The sequence below is a fragment of the Artibeus jamaicensis genome, unplaced genomic scaffold, assembly GCF_021234435.1.
Source record: "Artibeus jamaicensis isolate MK-2021 breed Jamaican fruit bat unplaced genomic scaffold, CSHL_Jam_final contig_1998, whole genome shotgun sequence".
Taxonomy (NCBI): domain Eukaryota; kingdom Metazoa; phylum Chordata; class Mammalia; order Chiroptera; family Phyllostomidae; genus Artibeus; species Artibeus jamaicensis.
In genome coordinates this window covers 7,427,984-7,448,115 of record NW_026521407.1, presented here as the reverse complement: position 1 = coordinate 7,448,115, position 20,132 = coordinate 7,427,984, and positions in this window count along the sequence as shown.

Sequence of the window (20,132 nt, the reverse complement as noted above, 5' to 3'; positions counted from 1 at the left end):
AACTAGAATAAAAACTCACTTTAATGAATGCTTTTGATCCTCTCCCCCCTCTTTTCCCTTCTCCTCTCTAACAGCAATTTTATTCTAATTTTATTTTTTAATGGGAGCCACTGACATATGACAGAGTAGACAAATTCACATTTCCCTCAGTTTTGAGGCCTCACCCTCCGGAAAGGATATGAATAAGCTCACACTCAAGAATAAAGATAAAAAGACCAGGATATCAATGAAAAGAAGACAGGAAAAGGTAATAGGTCTGGCCCATCCATATATTTAGTTATCTTCTCATTAATGTTTTAAAGCAAATAGGACAACATAGAAAACACTCTTACCTACGATTAGTCACAGCAAAATGGACACTCTATGAGCAAGGACCATAAAAACTTAAAGCAGAATGTGAATATTTTCTTGGACAAACTTCTCCTAATGTCATTATGGTACTGTTTAAATAATGATCATTTTTTTTAAAGAGGGGAGAAGAAAAACTGAGTAGCAAATAACGCACACACACACACACACACAGCCATGCCACTTTTCAGTGTGGTGTGTTACTAATTGGAGGTAACGCAAACCCTCCGTCTGCCATTCCTTTTCTCTCCCCCTCTCTCCTGTGCCAGGTGTGACTCTGTTCTTCATTCTGGGCGTGGCTCCCACTCCCAGCGCTCACTCTGCCCACTTCCACTGTGGGGAGATGTGATAACCACCATGGCTACAACAGGCTCATGGCCCACTCTCTTCCAGAAGGGTTGTCTGAGAACACTTAGGAGCCAGAAGGTCCTTCTCATACGTCAGTGGAAGGGTTGTCAATTCCTGAAGACTTGGCCGGACACCCGCATTTCCTCTCGGCTTACTCCCAATAAGATGGGATGAGAAGGACTTAACTGACACAGGTAACTGGCCTGGGCATCCTGACCTCCAGGCCAGGTGAGACTGCAGCTCAGTAACTCTACCGTCTGCCAGAGTCTGTCATTTTCCTACATCAGCCTGAGAACACAGAGGTAACAGTTGAGAACTGTGACTTCGTCTGGATGGGTCCCACGGACAGGGTGGGCTGCCTGAACTTGCCCTTGGTGCTCTCCCTGGAAACCCAGGGCAGGGTAAGAATCCACGCCAGTGCTCCCACACTATAGTGTTTCAGGGTCCTAAGAGGCTACAGCGACAAAATGTCTGGGCTCCCATCTTGGTGCTCTCATTTGTTAGCTTGGACGAATGGTCTGGTATCTCTGAGCATCGTTTTCCTGCTTTGAAACTTGAGGGAACTAGGAGTGCCTACTTCATATGGTTGTTGTGAGGATGAGACGCAACAATGCTTGCAAAGTGCTCCCACGGTGGCCAGCACGTGATGGGAACTCATGAAGTGTTCATAGTGAGGTTTGTAAGTATTATCGATTCATTACATTGCCCCTCCATGTTTCACTTTGTTCCCCTCAAAGCCAGCTAAAAGCACCTTGAGTAGCAGCACCAAGAGCGGGAAGCTAGACTCAGATCTCTTCCATTCTATTCGCTTTGCACATCTGAATTGACTGCAGCATCTGTGAAACGCAGGTAGTGACACCCCACAGGACTCCTGGGAAGATCCAGTGTAATATGATACAGGAGTATGCCTGAGGCCTGGTTGAATCAGGACTTTGGTTTGGGTCATTTTAGCCAGCTTGTCTTTTTTTTTTTTTTTTAGCTTAGGTTTGCAACTACAGGAGAAGGCATCCCACCCTCTCCTAGGCTGCTTCTAGCAAAGAGCATCAGGACAGGGAGCCAAGCCATTAGCGAGCTCTTGGCAGGCGCTGGACAAGGAGTGTGATCATAAGACCACCGTGTAGAACTCTGACAACTGAATGTGCAAATTATGCTATTCAAGCTGGAATATCACCCGAGCATGTTTTGGAACCGCAGTGACCACATCCAGCTGGACTGGGGAAGCAAAGCTGTCCAGCCAAAGGTTTTATTATTTTTATTTAAAAGTGTGAATCATCAGACAAGCAACCCTTTCCAGCCAGGTGCTGTATTCAGATTTCACATAATATCTATTTCTTTGGCCCTGAACAAGGTGAACGTGCCCATGAGACATTGTTTTGGGGCCTGCGGAGACCTCAGGGGTCATCCTCTTAGTAGTTTAAGCAAGGCGCCCTTGGAATATCACTCAAACCCTCTAGGTCTCAGTTTCCTCATGTGTAAAAGAGGATGGTAAGGAAATACTGCATTGGTTGTGGGCGGGATGAAACAAGATGTGTGAAAAGTGCTCAGAAGACAGCGTGATTCGGAATGAAGGCCTGAACACGCGTGTGTGTGCTGTGCTGATCATGGTTCCTGCACTGAGGCCTCAGAGATTTGTAAAAGGCCTCACATTCTCACATCTTCATGAATCAGCTTAGATTCCTTTTGAAGACTTTCTATATAACAAATGAGATGATGTTGCAGCGCCATTTGGAAAACATAACAACTAAGCAAGGTCTCTATTGTCTTAGCGGCTAGAAATAATTCTGTGCTGGAGGAAATATCAGAATTAAGTTACAGGAAACTGAAGAACTGAAATAATGAATGGAAAGGGCATTATATGGAGGATGAACAGCTAGGCAGAAACTATCCAGCCGATACTGGCAGTGCCTGGCTTTCCTGTGGCAACTTGGTTGTAAACACACACACACATATTTTCAGATTTTGCTTAAACTGCCTTATATCACCTGCTGCATGTATCACCTCTTGTCCTCCTTCTCCTGACGTCTTGTCCACTAACTCTCACGGGGTCCCTACTGTTTTGTGCCAGCCTCACCCCGTTAAGTCAACACATGCTTTGGTCTTTATGTTTTTGAGCCCAGTTTCCCTCCTGACCAGGGTTGCCTCTAGTTGCCTCTCCAGGAAGCACCCCAGCAGGTTCATCTGTGTTCCTGGAACCCTTTTCCAAAGAGTTCATCCACAAAGAGCCCCTACAAGGCTCATGGGCAGGGTATGGATAAGCTGTCATAGGCCCTGGCATGTTTTAGGGACAATGACTAGATCCAGTTCACTCCTCTGCTCCAGGCAGTAGAGGGTAATAATAGCTCAGTAGAGTCACACTCACTGAAGGAGACCATTTGGTGGGACAGTGCCCCTACCCCTGGCAGGGCCAGAGGATGGGTAAACCAGGGGATGGGTGGATTCTCACTTATTTCCAGAAGTCTTCCCTGATGACGCTCATGCAGCTTCTATCATGGGTTTGCTCAGTCTTCCCAGCACTTAAGGGCAACAACTTTGCTTTCTGTATTGGGCAATGTCCACCACGTGTGAACCAGAAGGCAACTTTCCAAGTAGTAACAGCATCATTGTTTTTGTTCTATGCTACGTCTCTGCAAAACTAAGCTCTGTACTTGATGTGTATGGAGAAAACACACTTATACACACCATACAGAACAATAACATAACCAATGCAAAAAACCAAAAATATTCGGAGGACGCCCTGATTTTGAAAAACAACCTGAAGTCAGAAGTTGCAGGTTCTTGTCCTGGCTCTACAACTTGCTGGCCGAGACATCTAAGTATATCACAACAGTTCTATACTCCCTCCCCTTCCGTCCAATAGAAACTGTGAAACTAACCCTGTTTATCCTAAGGAGAATCACTGTGTCGAGAGATAATAGATATAAAATCTAACTAGAGAAACTTTTCCAAAAAAAATAAGACTGAATTCAATCTCAATTTAAGGAACTTCTATTTGTTTGTTGTAAGGGGGAAAAGACTTTTATGGGAGGAGGAGAAAAAATGAAAAGGATAGCCATTATTTTTAAGCAGGCAAGAGGATTTTCAGTACTATTTTCTATGTTGAAATTCTATTTTCTTGTTTGGAGCTAGAGAAGAAAAAAAAAGGAGAGCATACTTCCTAGTCTTTTTTTAACTCAGGGTTGGGGGAGACTGGTGATGCACCAACACTCAGGGTTGGCAGGGCTTTGCTGTCTTTGCAGTGCCTAGAGGTTTCTTGGACGCCACTGCTCACCAGGTATCCAAGGGGAAAGCATGGGAGCAGTTGCCCAGTGTCCAACTGGCTCAAGTCCATTAGTCTCAGTTGACCTCTTAGACACGATACATTAGATGTGCCCGAGGAAGAAAGCACATTCCTTTGTTTGCTTTGAGGAAGCGTAAGCTTTGGCTCAGTCTAGGGCTGACCTCCCAGGTTCTTTGTTTTTCCCTTCTCTTCGGGCACTTCCTATAGGACATTGTATTCCCATTACTGATGGCGGGATTCAGAGCCAGTGCAATACTATGAAGAGCTCTGGGCAGAGAGAAAAGAGTACAGCTTGCTGGCTAATATGTGTAATTTGGAGTAATGGGCTGACACCTACATGCTCTGAGCCTTGAGTTAACATGACTCTTTTTGCCACTGGTACTCTTCATAATTAGGACAAAGCCTAAGAATCTAGTGGCCAGTGCAGAAAAATGAACCACATTCTACTTTCCAGACTTTTCCATGCCTTTTAGGTTAACCCATTTGATGTTTACAGCAAATCCTGAGACAAGTACTGTTACTTCCTTTTTATGGATGAGTAACTCATGTTAAATAATTTGCCTAAAACCATGTGGCTGATTACTGACGGGGAATGCTTCTCAGAAGAGGTCAAGTTAATCCGAGTTCTGACAGAGGTGAGATGTATCACCCAAGGAGTAGGAAGGGCATTTTGTACGTCGCATTTGGCAATCCATAGATGAGAGAGCCTGGACCAGAAGACCAAAGACTTAGAATCCAAAACATGTTTTAATCTTATAGGCTGTGTGACGTTGGACAAATCACTACCTCCTAAGATTGTTGGAAATGTTAAATGATACAATTATGTAAAGAAGCTATCACAAGACCCAGAACATAGGAAGCACTTAATACATTGTAGTTACTGTCACTACCATCATTTTTAAAGTCATTGCTTTCACCAACAGTATAATTATCATTAACACTAATGTGTACTTTTCTTACTCTGAGCATTTTAGGAGAATACTGTATAGGAAGATAATGGCTATGAAAATGCTTTGTACCAAAGACACTAGAAGTGATTATAAAGCATTGGAATCTATTTTAAATTCAAGGGAGTCTGAGATTTACTATCTTACAAGTGACAAGGTTCTCTTAAATCTATAAATAGGAGGAAAAATAATAAAGATTCGGGATTCTCCTTGTGTCCAGGGAGTCTCGAGGGGAGGAAGAGAGTCCAGCTTGAACTGTAATTGTACACACTTTCTGATCCACGCCAATCTCGCCAAACCCCAGGTAAGAATGGAATAGAGGCCAAGGCACCCCAGAATGCTGATGACTATTCTCAGCCAGCAGAAACCTATGAGTTGATTAGTTCTATAAACACTTGAGAGCTCAGCCCTTAATGAACACAGCTGCTTCTAAGCTGTGTTTAGAACACAGTGGTTTCTAAGTAGCAGTCACAGTGACGAGGCTGTGTGATAAAAAAATCACCATAGTCCATCTATGGTGATGCCCTCAGGCATCACCACAATCCTCAGGGTTGTGTTGCCCTCAGGATTAGACCGCCATTCGCAGTTCATTTCTGGAGACTCTTTTACAGCCTAACTCCTGCATCAAAGAAAATTTCTGGAAATTAAGAAGAGACTGCTACCATCAAAATCACTGCCCCTCTATAGCTGTTTTTCACCCGATCTGATCTACTTCATTTTCCTATGCATGTGTATAAATTTCATTTTAAATACAGGGAAAAGTGCACCAAACGCATCCTGAGTCATTAGCAGAGTAACATTCTCCCTCCCGTAATTTGCATGGGACTGAGGAGCAGGAAAGGTCCAGATGCTTCTCAGAACTCAGTTAAGGAATCCCTGTCTCTTCCACAAGCCTATTTTTAATAATAAAGCTGACCACATTTGCCTGTTTTCTAAAATATATTATGTGGAAGGGACAATTTTACATTACTTCTACAAACACAGACACTGTAATCCATATTCTCACCCCAAACGTGTCACTCCTGGTGCAGTGACACGTTCCTGCCCAGCCCCCAGGTTGAGGTAGCAGACTTCCTTCCTTGGTCCCCGCTTGTTGGAGACTGCTCTGCCTGGTTTTAGGAATTGTATCTCCACCCCTTGTAGCTAAGGGTGAGAGACAACCTTTGGAATGCCAGCCCCAGGAGACAAAGCTTGTCTCTGGTAGCAAACGCTGCCTCAGTTCCTCTCCCTGCCCCCAGAGCTTGGTCAGAAGTCAATGATGGGTAAGACCCCTCACAGTGGGGGGCAACCTAAGCCAGACTCGATCACCTACGAGGCCTTCATGGAAGGACTCTGGGGGCTGCAACAGAGAGCAATGGACTCTCGCCCCCCAGCTTTGTCAAAGCCTGAGTCCCCATGTTCTCTGGGAGAAGTGATTCCTGGCTCTAATCCTCTTAAACCTGAATGCCTGATGTGGAGAGGTACAGCTCCTTGCCTGGCCAGAGCATGCCCTGGGGAAAAATCTGGCACCACAAAGACTTGCTGATAAACCTGTGAAATCTGCTCTGCTAAGAGTGCTTTCATTCATATGATAAGGGTCCAAGAGGAAATGAGTATGTCTCCAAAGTTTCTGCAACTCTCTTCCTGACAGACACTCACTCAGACTGAAATCCTCAAATCTCTTTGTAATGTTATCTACTGTTTGATCCTTGCCGCCCTGTATTCCTGTGTATTACAACCCAATAAAAGGCTATGGAAGAAGGCGCTTGAGGCCTTTTTTCTCCTCGGAAAAACTGGCCGCTGCTGGCCTCTTTCTCCCCAGAGAAACTGGCCACAACCCACGCCTACATCCCCAAACAGATTTCATCTTGTCTCAGCCATATGTGCTCATTCACGCATGTCCGTGGCAACGGGGGGACCTTGTGAAAGTAGTCGCCCCCACATCCTCTGCCTTCATTGGGTGTACAGAGCTCTCAAGTACTGAGGAGAGTCATCTTCACAGGGTAGAGTGCTGTGTTCTACCTTTTGTAGAATGTAATCATAGATCGGAGTCCACTCTGGACACAGGTAGAATGACATTTTCAGGTATATACCAACTGGATACATAGTGACTGAGATGTAGTTGTAGAGTCAGGTTCACCAATGGGTTGTATCTCCAATAGGTAACCTACCCAGACAAATTGTTACATGATAGTGGGAGTGGGAAGGGGGGCTGGAGTCCTTTCCTGGTCCTGTATAGTTCCTGGGCTTTCTCAGGTAGTGGTATACCGGTAAATGTTTATCAACTAGCTGCCCCACCCTCCAAGAAGTCCTGACTTGTAGCATGTGCCAATTTCTGTGGTGTAAATCCTACCACAGATGATGTTAAGCTACCAGTGAGATGTTACTGAACTTAGACGGGAAAGAAATGTGCACAAAAAGCTCTTGAGAGATAGTGTGTGTGATATTTGCTTGTTTTTCTGCTTGTGTTTGTGATACTGAAAAGTAGAGGGGTAATTTCACATTTTTTGCAAATTGTAAATATTTTTGTAGATATTTTAAATCATGTACTGGATCTTTTTTTTTTTCTTCTGTCCATCATTTGAATGTTGGTGTTACTCAGGCTTTCTCCACGCAGGGCTTGAAATGCTGCCCTTATTCTGATGAATCCCAAGATTATATCTCCATCCTAGAACATTCATCTGGGCTTCAACCCATATTTCAAACACTTGGTAAAACACCTCTCTCCCGATATCACCTGTGCTCCTAGAACATAACATGCCCAATACTGAAATCATCTTCCTTTTCTCCTCCTTACCACCATCACCTTGCTTTTCTCCTTCTATTCTGTCTTAATTAACCATTGATGCTTTCTTGGGTTCCTATCCTAAGCAATAAACTATTCTTCTATCTTAAACCTCACATAATTCATCAATCCTACAATGCAGGAATGTATATAATACTTTCTATGTAGCATGTTTAATCTACTTAGTATATAGTATTTAAACATACTTCATTATCTCCCATTTGTACATTATTATTGCCTTAATTTAGGACTTAGGATTTCTCACCTAGACTTTTGCAGTATCCTATTAATTCAGGGATGGTAAATGCTTAGCTCATGTCTGCTCTTCTTTCCCTTCTTACATTCATGGCAGGCATCACTTCTTCATTATTAGAGACTCTCCTAATGAAGTCCAGATGCAGTTTTAAAATTCTCCTCAAAGCAGCACTCCATAAAGACACTGCCAGAGTTGATACACAGATTGAAACCCATTTGTCATCTTTTCTCTCTCTCCCTACCAGATTGTTTATAAATAGTATAGGTTGTGCCTCCAGAGACAGATTGCCAAGGGACATCTAATTATGTCACCTTCATGTTTAAAAAACCTATGACAATCAATCCACCTCTTGCTTACAAACTAAAGTAACAGATCACTGTTGGAGTATTTAAGGCCCTTTACAATCCAATTAAAAATTTCACATTTATCTACCATTATTGACAGAAATACTCTGATCACTTGCGGCCACCCATCTACTCCATTTCTGCAGCCTCAAGGTCTCTCATGCTTCCTTTGCTCATGCCATTGCTCCTTCCTAAAATTTCCTTTTCCAGTCACCATCAGCCTAGTTAACAACTATTTACTCTTATCCTTTCCTAAAATTCTCTGGGAAGAATTAGTTGATCCTTGCTCTGGATCTCCAGAACACTTGTTTTTAACCTTCAATAGAGCACACAGCTCTTTTCATTAATAAGCTTTTCATTGTTCACACATGTGTCCGGGAGATCATTCTAGGTAATAGTGAGGTCCTTCAACACATAATGCCTAGCAGGTGTTCAATTAATATAAGTTAAAGGAATAAATACGGTGGGTGACTCTCCTTTCTCCTTGAAATGTTTGCTTACGTCCCTTTAGCCATTACTTCGACAAATACATTTTTCATAGCTACTATGTATTAGTCATTAAGCAACATTGATGACAGAAATCTGCAATTTCTGCCAAAGCATCACACTGTATCCAAAGCAACAGGAACCAAGCGAGAGCCACTTTAAGTAACTTTTACACAAACATTTCAACGTCATGCTCCCTTCGATGGGTGAAGGAACTGTAAATGAAGTATTTGGTTCTCAGGGAGTCATGGCACAATTCTTGGCTTACTTTGATAAATATTGATCTTGTATAAATTACTCAAGAGAGGCAGCCGATGGTTCTCTGAGCACCACACACAACCCCCCACTCTGCTTTACGCAGAGACATAAATCATTTATGAATAGAGCCCCACATGCTCCATGAATAAGTCCCTTGGATTCCAAGATGACTGATACTTAAGTACTTTTCTCATTTGAGTGCAGACCTAAATGTAAGCGAGCAGTCGGACTGCACGAAGGTACAATGCCCTTTTGTTCACTTTAAGGTGAGAGATGCATCATAGACTTTCAAGGGTAAACACTGCATGTTTCAAAATAAATGCCATTAAATGCGACTGCACATTTGTGCCGTCAATAAAGCTGATAGCAAGGGAACAGCTCTCGAGAAGCGTTCTATGTCATGTTCATTGAATTTTAAGTTTTAGTCACTGGTGGAAAGAGGAGGGTTGGTGCATGTGGGTGTGTGGGATTGTGGAGAATTCCTTTTCTTTGACTACAGTTGAATCAAGGCTTTGGTTTCATCTGGCAAGTTGTGAATAGCACAATACAGGGTCTGTGTGTGGTGAGGACTCATTAAAATAAAGAACCAAAGGGCAGCAAACATTGGTTTTCAGGGATCCTTGTGGTCAGATTAATAATGAGAGTGTTTAACCTCTGGGGACTTCATCACTGAAGGGACAGGCAGGAGGATAAAGGGACATTCTGACAAATTGCTTTGTGGCCTCTTGGCAGGAGCTGGAATTTGTCATTAGGGCTCACACAAAGGTGCAAAATGCTGAAACTTCTTGGGAAAAATAAAGGAATGTGACTTATGCTTTCTGGTACCTTTATTGATGTGACTTTCCCCACCTTGAATTTGGGTTTTGGGGGTTTTTTTCCTCTCCAATTCTAACTTTTTCACATTCTTTGTATTTTTTTCTTGGTTTCTTTCACAATTGAGGTTGCATTATTACCCATGACACAAGAAATTCTATGTTTAAGGATGGACAGAAAATATTTAATGAGGGTTCTGAGACATATAAACAAGGAGAATTATGGCAGAATTATTTATTAGGGAGAAAATGGAAAATCACCAAAATGCCCACATTAGGAGACTGGTTAAACACATTATGGAACATGTCTACAAAAAAATGAAATGCAAGCAGTTAAAAATGTGGTAGGTAAAAATAAATGCACCGGGTAGAAGGTTGTCCAAGTTGTATTGAGGTTTTAAAGAAAGAGCAGGGAGGCTGCACAAAAGTATTTATACCACGATTCATTTAAAAAGAAATAAAACAAACCCATCATATCGCGTGTATATATACACAGCTATGTTTACGATGGTTATGTCTTGGTAATATAATTAGAGCAAAAGAGGGGGTGAACTTTTACTTCTGACATTAAATATATCTATAGTAGGTGGATTTATTATACTGCATAAGGGTTTCTGTTTGTTTTGGTTATAGCAATTAAAAGTACTTTAATGAAAATCTTATTTGTGTTTCAGATCCAAGCCCAAATATCATCTTATCCAGGAATGACTTCTCCCATTTCTGCAATGCTTTAGAATTTTGCACCAATTTTCTAGCATTTGCTGCATCTAGTTGCATCATTATGTAGAGAGCACTTAATTTGACGCCAGAAGGCTAGAGATCAAATCCAGTTCTGCCACTTTCTAGCTCTACAGTAGTCTTGGGAAATGATCTAACTGCTAAGCCTAAATTTTTCTTTCTGCAAAATGGAAGGAATAATGCTATCTTCACAGGATCCTTGGGAGTTGGAAAATAAGACGCATTAATATACTGGTTACTTGTGTGTCTATCTTGTGTATCCTATAGCATCCTGTAACAGTCCCCAGGGGAGTAAGGACTACGGTGTTCACAAATTCATCCAATAGATATAGGTTGAACAACTATTAGGTGCCAGGCACCGTGCTACAACAATGAACAAGAAATATAACATCTTCTCTCATATGAAACTTATAATAAAAGTGAAGAAATCACACATATAATCAGACAATCACCAAAAAGTCTAGTGTTATAAAAACAGAATCAGGAAACTCTTTCAGTATGAAGTAGTGTTTTTAGCTGGGACCTAGAGGATGCAAACAAGACAGAGACAACTGCAAGGGTGTGCAAGTAGAGGGGGAAAGGGATGTGTGAGTGTAGAGCATTGAGGATATTCAATTCAGCACGGCTGGAAGTTCAAGGGCGAGGAGACAAGGGTAAACGTGGGATGTCTTACACCCCCTGACATGCCTTCTCATCCTCCCCAAGTATTGTTGACCCTCCTGAATAATCAGTGGGGGCTCACAATATCACAGAAGGTTAAAATTTAAATGTCTTCCAGACAATCCTAATTCACCAGCCACTGGAGGATAAATGGGTGGGAGACTCAGAAAGATAGCATCTTCCTATAGTTATCCAGAGACCCAGCAAGCTCCAGGATATACAAATCCATTCAACTCCCTTCTGAGCTGCAATACAGAACAGAGAAATGTTTTGACCTAGGTCATCTGGGAGATGGGGTGAGCTGGAAGGCTTAAGAAGATGGGGAGATGCACTTTTGTTTGTTTAGAGTGAGGAATATGTTGGCACTGGTTGGCTACACTGACTCAGCCACATCCTTGGTGCAATAGAGGGCAAAGAGTCAGAGAGAGGGGATGTACAGTAGTCCAAATCTCAGTTGCTTAAATCTCAAGAAGGTATTGGCCATATGGAAGGCTCTGGCATTAAGACAAATATGTGAAATTAAAAAAAAATTATGTAGCATAACAGCAACATGACAAAGGTTAAGAATCCTAGCATTTCAGTGCTCAGACAGGCTTTTGAAGTTGCCTGGCCACCTTTCTGATTTCATGGAGAAAGAACTGATACCCAAGGGCAATGGGTATTTGTCCGTGCAGGTATCCGTAAATTATCTCTAACAAGTATCTACAGGATGTTCCTGGGCCTATACACTAAGACTAGAAAGATGGAAACAATGCCTTTCTCAGGCTACATGGTGCTTACCACCAAGTAGTAAACTCTTTAAGATATTTGAACTATTTAACATATTTATGACACAATGCAGTGGAAAAAGCATGAGTAATATCTGGAGAAAGGGAATTAGGAATCTTTCACTAGAGGACATGGCATTGAACTTGTTCTCAAATGAAGTGCAGGACTTCCTCAGGTTCAAAGGGAGACAAGAACACCACAGAGAGAGTAATCAGGACACATGGACAATGGTATTAATGCAGTAGATCAAGACAGGAATTGGCAAGAAAGCATTCACAAAGCAGCATCAATTTCAGACCACCTGCTCAGGATGTGAATGGCACTTTCTTAACCTCAATCACATACCTGAACAGAAAGAACACTTGAATGTGATAGACGAACTCATTTTTTGCGACACCATACTTGCTGAACAAAAGCATCTAGTAATATGTTGTGGATTTGAGTTTCTAAGAATTTTATTTTTCAAAGGGTAAAGGAAGAAAAAAAGCATGAGTAGATATTAAATTAAATTAAATTTATTTTATTTAGATTTATATGGAAGGAAATAATGGTTATATGCCAGGGAAAAGAGTAGATAAAGTGGTGGAAGTGGGCAGATGCATTCTGAATATGCTCAGCAACTGTGTACGTAATTTTAGTTTTCACAACAACCTGGGGTGTGCATATGATCACCCTCATTTTAGGGATGAGAAATATTGAGGTTAGGTAGCATTACTGTGAGTACAGAGGCGGTGGGTGCCAGGCTCAGAGACTGAGTCCCTGTCCACCTTCAGTAAGAGTGTTCTTTGTGTTATGTGACAAGTTCTTCCAGGAACCCTGGGAGAAAGAGGCTGTGGTATCCTGAAGCACATAAAAAGCAAGGCTAGCCATCTAAGAAGTCTAAAAGAGGGATGCGTACAAATCCACGGCTGAGGACTATAAAAGATATGTAGCTTCCAAAGGATAAGCAGCTTTTCCCCCAATAGCTTATCACAAAAATCCTCTCATACACAGAAAAGTCAAAAGAACTGTATAGTGGACACACATCCATTGCATGAACAGCTTATCTACTCATAATCCCCACAAGTAAAAACGAGCATCAGCTGAAGACACTAATATAGTGGTCTCTCCGATAAGTTAGTAGTGGAGGAGGAAATGTCCTGCAGATGGAAGGACACACAAGTCACCAAAGATCAATATATCAGAGGTTTGCCAGTTTGGTAAAGACAACCGTAAACCGAAGCTAGTCTTTCTGCCTCTCCTGACACATACTACAAAGTGGCGTAGAGAAGTTAAACTCACTAGTGATTAGTGTGAAGTCTCTCATTTTGGCCGGCGATCAATTACACGTGGAGAGGATGGGGGAGCTGTTGGTGGGCAGATTGTGTATATTTAAATTTTGAAAGTGGGGTGGAAAGGAAATTGATTATTATGAGCCAGCAGTATAAACACATGGTTTGAAAAATGTCAACCGGACTCATGCGGCATTAACAGAAAAACTACACATTACAAGAAGTACTAGTCCCACTGCAGTCTGAGTGGGACAGCACCGGGATCCTTCTCAGCACCGGGAGCCACAACAGCGCTAGTGCATAAACTCCAATGCGTCTGCTGGATACAGGAGGGAGTTTTGGGCGATGAGGGGTTAGGCCGTTTCTGTAGATTAGGATCACCGGGGGAACTGGGGCTGCATGCACAGCACGATGACTATGGTGACCACCACTGTGTGATGTGTGGCAGGGTTGTTGGGAAAGTGGATCCAGGGAGTCCTCATCACAGGGGGAAAGGGTTTTCATCATTTCTGTGTGGGATGAATGATGGGTGTTGGCTGAGCCTGCTGTAGTGGTAATTTCGCAACAGATGTAAATCAGACCACCGTGTTATACACCTTAAACTGGTACTCTGATGTATGTCAATTATTTCTCAGTGAGACTAAAGGATGGTTAGACAGAGGAGGAGAGGACAAGGGGAAATATGGTAATGACCTTCAAATATTTGGATGGCTGACAGAACGGGAAGTAGAAGTAATGATTTCAAGATGGTAGCAAAGCTGATTACTTACACATATACACTTATGTATATAAAATATTAAATATAGCCTTATTTTATCTTTGAAAATATGTAAAAATACACGCATAAGAGTCAAAAAAGAAGGATTGGAACATAAGAAATGTTACACTTCATGGTCCAGCAATCAACAGGAATTGGATGAGATGAAATTTCACAGAAAGCCAGAGGCCAGGGGTCATGCAGAAGAAAGTGCTTGTGAAAGACAGAAATGACGAGGATGCTCCTCATGCGGAGGTCGTCTACCTCTGGTACCTCTAGTGACAGCAGGAGGGTAGCCAAGCCAACCAACCACACACACACACACACACACACACACACACACACACACACACACAGAGAGAGAAAAAAGTTAACAGAGTAAATAGAACAGGGTTTGTGGAAAAGGAATAGACTTGTTCTTTGTTATTTCTGAGACTAAAGCTAAGGCCAATAAATGAAAGTAGCAGGCGTTAGATGTCAGCACAGTCTGAAACAAGAACTTTCCAAATAATTATGTTCTACCCAACAGTGGACTTCAAAAGAGCACATACGAGCTTTCGCCTTGACTCCATCCTGTTTGGCATTTGAATCAAATATTCCAAGGCATAGAAAAGTGTATTATCATAACAGAGCAGCTTAGTTGAAAAAAAAAAAAGCTTAGACAATAGACAACAATTGGTGCAGATACCAGGGAACCAAAATAACCCTATAATTACTGGGCCTGGCATATAGGAGTCCCACATTAAGTAGTAGTCAAATAAGCTTAAGTACTATCAGGGCAAATACATACGTATTTGATTCAGAATGAGTAAGTGTTCATGTTCCTCATGATGTCCATTAAATGTTCAGTCTAGAAAGGAAGCCAGCTAATAAATATATAAATGTGTGTAGTGATCGTCGCCATGAAGAAAACTATGGATGAGTAAGGGAATAGAGAATGGTGTGTGATTAATCCTGTGCACTTTGTTTTGTTTGAGAGGGGAGAGAATACTTTAGAGAGGGAGACTTGAGCAGAGACCTAAATAAAGCGAGGCAGTATGTATTAGTTATCTAGTGCTGTGTAACAAATCACTCCAGAATGTTAAAGGACACCATTTATTGCTTCCCAGTTTGGGTATGTCTGGAGCCTGGGCGTGGCTTAGCCGAGTCCCCTGGCTGCCATCAGAGTATCCTCTGGGGCTGCAGTGATTGTGAAGCCCAGCAGGTAGGGATCTGCTTCCAGTCTTACTCAGGAGGCTGCAGAGAGGTTTCAGGTCCTCCCAGCCTATTGGACAGAGTGTCTCAGTTCCCTACTGGCTGTCACCAAGAGGCCACCCTTGGTTCCCCTTGGTTATTTGTCATATCAGCCTGTCCAGTTTATTATTTTTTTAAAGATTTTACTTATTAATTTTTTAAGATTTTACAGAGAGGGGAGGGAGAGAAAGAATCAATGTGTGGTTGCCTCTCACATGCCCCCTACTGGGGACCTGGCCCTCAACCCAGGCATGTGCCCTGACTGGGAATCAAACCAGTGACCCTTTAGTTCACAGGCCAGCACTTAATCCACTGAGCCACATCAGCCAGGACTCCAGTCTATTCTTTAGAGGCCACTCGCTAGGCCAAGCTCATGCACAGGGGAGGGGATTATACCAAGGCCTGAGTACCAGGAGGTGGGGTCGTTGGAAGCCATGTCAGAAAGCTGCCTCCGTAGGCAGTGTGCTGCACACAGACTGAGGGAAGAGTATTTGGGATGTTGGGAACAGCGAATGCAAAGACCAAGATGTGTTTGAAAGACGGCTGGAGAGGAGTAAGAAAAGGAGATGAAGCTTAAAAAATAGGATGAGGCCAGATTCTATGTCATATAAAACTTTTCCAGTCTCACGAGTTTGGATTTGATTATGAGAGTGAAAAAACAGTCTTTGGAGGGGCTCGAGGGGGTTAAATTAGCCTTTCTTTTATTAAGCCATAGTGATGATAAATGGTATGTTCCATTTGTTTGTTTTTATTTTTAATAAACATTCTAAAGGGAAGTTGGCAATTCCACATTAGTTGTTCTCTAAATTAAAAACACTATTTTAATCTTCTCATTCCTAACACCCTGAACCTGACAAGCTAGTGATCTAGAAGAATATGGTTCGAATTCACAGATATTTTTAGGATTTGAAATTTTGTATGTTGTTAAGGGAAGAAGGATTTGATTTCTTCTTTTATTATTATATTATTATTTTATTATTCATTGCAATCAACTGAGCTTGTCCCACTTTAGCCTCAGGCAAAGGTCGGGGAAAACAAGGGGTTGGGATGAGAGCGATGTGGTCAATGCGCCCCTGACTGTGTGTGCTGAGCCACGAGGGAAGGTCCCCTCTAGCCCAAGGATATTCATGGACTGGAAGGTCTGCTTCCTCCCAAAGAATAAACACCCTTAAATTGCTGATTCCTTCTTCCTAGTTATCTGGGTGAGTTAATCCCGGTGCAGGGCTGGTGGCTGAGCTCTTCCCTGGCCAAGCTGGTCTGCTTTGACACTCTCCCCCAGGCTACCTCGCCCAGTGATGTCAGAGGGGGTGAATTCCCTGCCAGCTACCACCACCCCCTGCCCCACCTCACAAGATGATGTGCAAAGGGGAAATGCACACTGCCTTTGCTCAGGAAACACCTGGTTGATCCACCAGTCCTCTGGTGGGTCACTGGCTGTTTCAGAAGTCAGTGGAACAGAATGGGATGGGAAGACTTGGAACTTCAGCAATTATTCAACTCCGCCAGCAAGTCCGAAACTGAAATGAGATGTGAGGAAACGGCCTCCCTGGCAGGTCCTCTCCAGGGACCCGGCGCCGTTGCTGCACAGTCACATTTCCTAGCTTGTAATGGAAAACAGCGAGCGCTGTTTACAAGAGCTTAAAGTAGCTGAAATGGGAACATGAGCCAAGCCATGTCGTGGAGGGTGAACTCCTACTTGGAAGCTTTCAGCGGTCCAGTAATTATTCAATACCAGGCCTGAAATATAGGCTCCCAGTGAAGAATATTATTCACTTTCCCTTGGAAAATGAAACACCACATTCATTGCTAAGCAGAATCCATGACCACTTAAAAACAGATCCAGTCCCTCATAAGCCGTTTGACATAAAACAAAAGTTGCTGTATGTCCTTTGCTGAGCTCGAAGTACCGCTTTTGTCCCAGGAGGTTTCCATTGGCTTTTTCTCAGTTTATGAGCCACTGGAGAGGAATCAGGTAGGACAGATAGGGGAAAATGGATTTGGTGGGCTGCCCCTGTTCCCACTGACCTCCATAGCTGGCCTGGGGACATACGGGCTTTCTTAACTCTCAAGATCCTGGCCTGCAAATGAAAAAAAGTCTTCTCTTCCCTTCCTGCTTTGGTTCCTGCATCCCTCCCTTCCCCCTGTTCAATCAATAATATGTGGGTTTTAAGATGAGCAAAAACAAACAAACAAAAAAAACCCTGAGGGGCAAAACAATTCTAGGTTTCAAAAATTCACTTGCTCTCCAAGTTCACTCTTCGGTGAGAATTAGGTGAACACAAGATGAAATGTGAAGGTTTTTGACCCCATCTTTCTGGCTCAGGGTCAGACTGGGATCTCGAGCGATGTCGCTGCCCCAGCACCAATCCCTTCATTCCTTCAGCGGACGGTTTTGAATGTTTTCTATGTTCTCTATCTTGAGTAGATGTGGGATGAGGCAAGAGTACATTTCCAGTTGTGAGTACACACAACAGAGTTTATTCTTGCTTTCTTATTGATGTATTAATTATTCTATTTTCTGTAAACCTGCTTTTGCCCCACCCTGTATTTGGGCACAAGGCAAAGGTCCATACTCTCCCAGAGTCGTCGTCTTTTTTTTTTAATCCTTACCCAAGTTTTTCACTGCGTTTAGAGAGAGAGACAGGAAGACAGAGAAACATTAACTGGTTGCTTCCTGTCCATGTCTAGACCGGAGATCAAATCCAAAAACTAGGTATGTGCCCAGACTAGGAATCCAACCCGCAACCCTTCAGCTACAGGATGACGCTCCAACCACTGAGTCACACTGGCCAGGGCCTCTCTTGGAGTCTACACCAGCATGTGAACAAGGGTGCAGATAAAAATAATCTTATGTGTATGAAGTGCTGAGCCTATGCCTGGCATTTAATAAGTGATTACTAAATATTAGCTATTATTAGCTATTACCTCCAATTACAGGTATTTACCTGCCTCCCAACTTCCCGCCTTAGTGCTGTGTCTCAGGCTATTCCTTTTCCCTGTGAATAAAATCCTCCCCAGGTTCAGTGACAGAGTTCCAGCCAATCAGGACCTCACAAGGAACACACACGATTATGTGAGCCGAGATGTCCCCAAAAGATTTTAGAAATTTTGAAGTAATCATACCGCTTACCACAATTACTGCTGAAAAGTTCATTTACACACTTTTATCTTACTTGCATCGGCTTAATTTACTTGTTCTTAACAATTAAGTTTAGATTATTCGTGAAAGTATCATGAAACATTAAACAGCTAACCTCGTCTTTCTTGCTGACAAGTTCTACAATAGAGATAAACCTGACCTTATTTGACTTTTAATAAACCCAGATTGGTAAATTAGTATCATGTTTAATGCTTATAACTCTAAAAATGCATGTTTTAATGAAACCAACAAACTTAAACTGGCTTTTATTTTCTAAAAATTACCCTAGTTCATGTGAACTTAGAAAATATTTGAGCTAGCTTCCATATTTCTGAGAGTATACCTGATTTATATGATGTTCACTTGTCTTTAAGCCAATTCAATAAAACTGTACCATCTGGAGGTATGGAAAAAATCACACATCTAAAACATATACATATACACACAAACACACACATAAATATTGATAGATTTCATTTTTAAATTGTAGCCATGACATTGTAAGACAATGTAAAAGTTCCTAGTTTATAAAAAAAACCAGTGGATCCAAATTGTATTTCTGGCAGATGGAGTAAATCAAATTCACCTGCTCAGATAGCTTTTTTTACTATCGGTGAAAGATTTTTAGGAGTTTTTCCTAGGCCTAGTTTTTCAAAACAACCTATCTTCTTTTCTGGTTTATTGTTTTGTTTTTGATGTTGGTATCCTTCTGATGAGAATTCCCTTGGTCCCAGAGAAGACTGCATGCAACACTCACATCTCAAAAGTCACAGAGAAAGCAGGCAAGTTCTACCAAGAACTTTGCTTCCTTAGTCCAGAGCTTTTACAACCTCCGCAAGCCTTTTGAGCAAGTAGGGGACGTTTGGGGATTGGTAAAAAGGATAAGCTGGCTTTGAATTGATTCTAGAGCTACCTTTCTGTTTTCATAAAGACTCAACTTGTAAGAAAAGTACAGCTGTTTTTAATCTCTCAAATAATTGGGTTGCTACCTGAGTGGCAAGGAGACTGCCCCCCCCACCCTACCCTCGGGTTGCTTGTGTATAACAGGGAGGTCTTCCACGAAGGTGGGAATCAGAAGGTTACCGTGGTCTAGACTTGGAGCTGTGTGCCTTCAGAATGTTTTATTAAATCTTTCCACAAAGGCTTTGAAATGATTTTCTTTCCCTCTGGCTATATAACTTCACTTTGCCTTTGGTAAGAAGTCCTAAAAAACGTTTCTATCAGGCTCTGAATATCAGCGTCCAATCTGACCAACTTCTGACTATAAAGCAACTGAAGAAACAAAAATCCTTGTCAGGTTTCATGGGGACAAGAGCATCCCCGGGGAGGGTGCAGGAGATACTGAAGTGCCCTCCCAGGGTCCGGAGCCACTTGCAGAGATAAACCCAAATTTAAAAAAAGACAATTCCCCCCGGAGCTGGCAACAGTTTGGTAGGACCCCACCTGAAAATGGAGTGTACCTCACTCTGCTTCTGTACGACTTGGGGGGGGGGGGGCAACGTGATAGTGGCCAAGCCAGCTTCTCCGGACACAGAGTGGGACACATAAGAAGGCCAGAGCTGTCCCTGAAAGCAAATTCACAGGTCCCAGTTCTAAGGTAATATTCTTACAAATGTTTTTACCTGCCAATCTAAATTTGGAAAAGAGGGGGAAAGGTGGAATTTTACCTTCCTCTCTGGACCATGCATCACAGAGGCAGGGATGGGAGACCTAGTTGGGTAAGAAT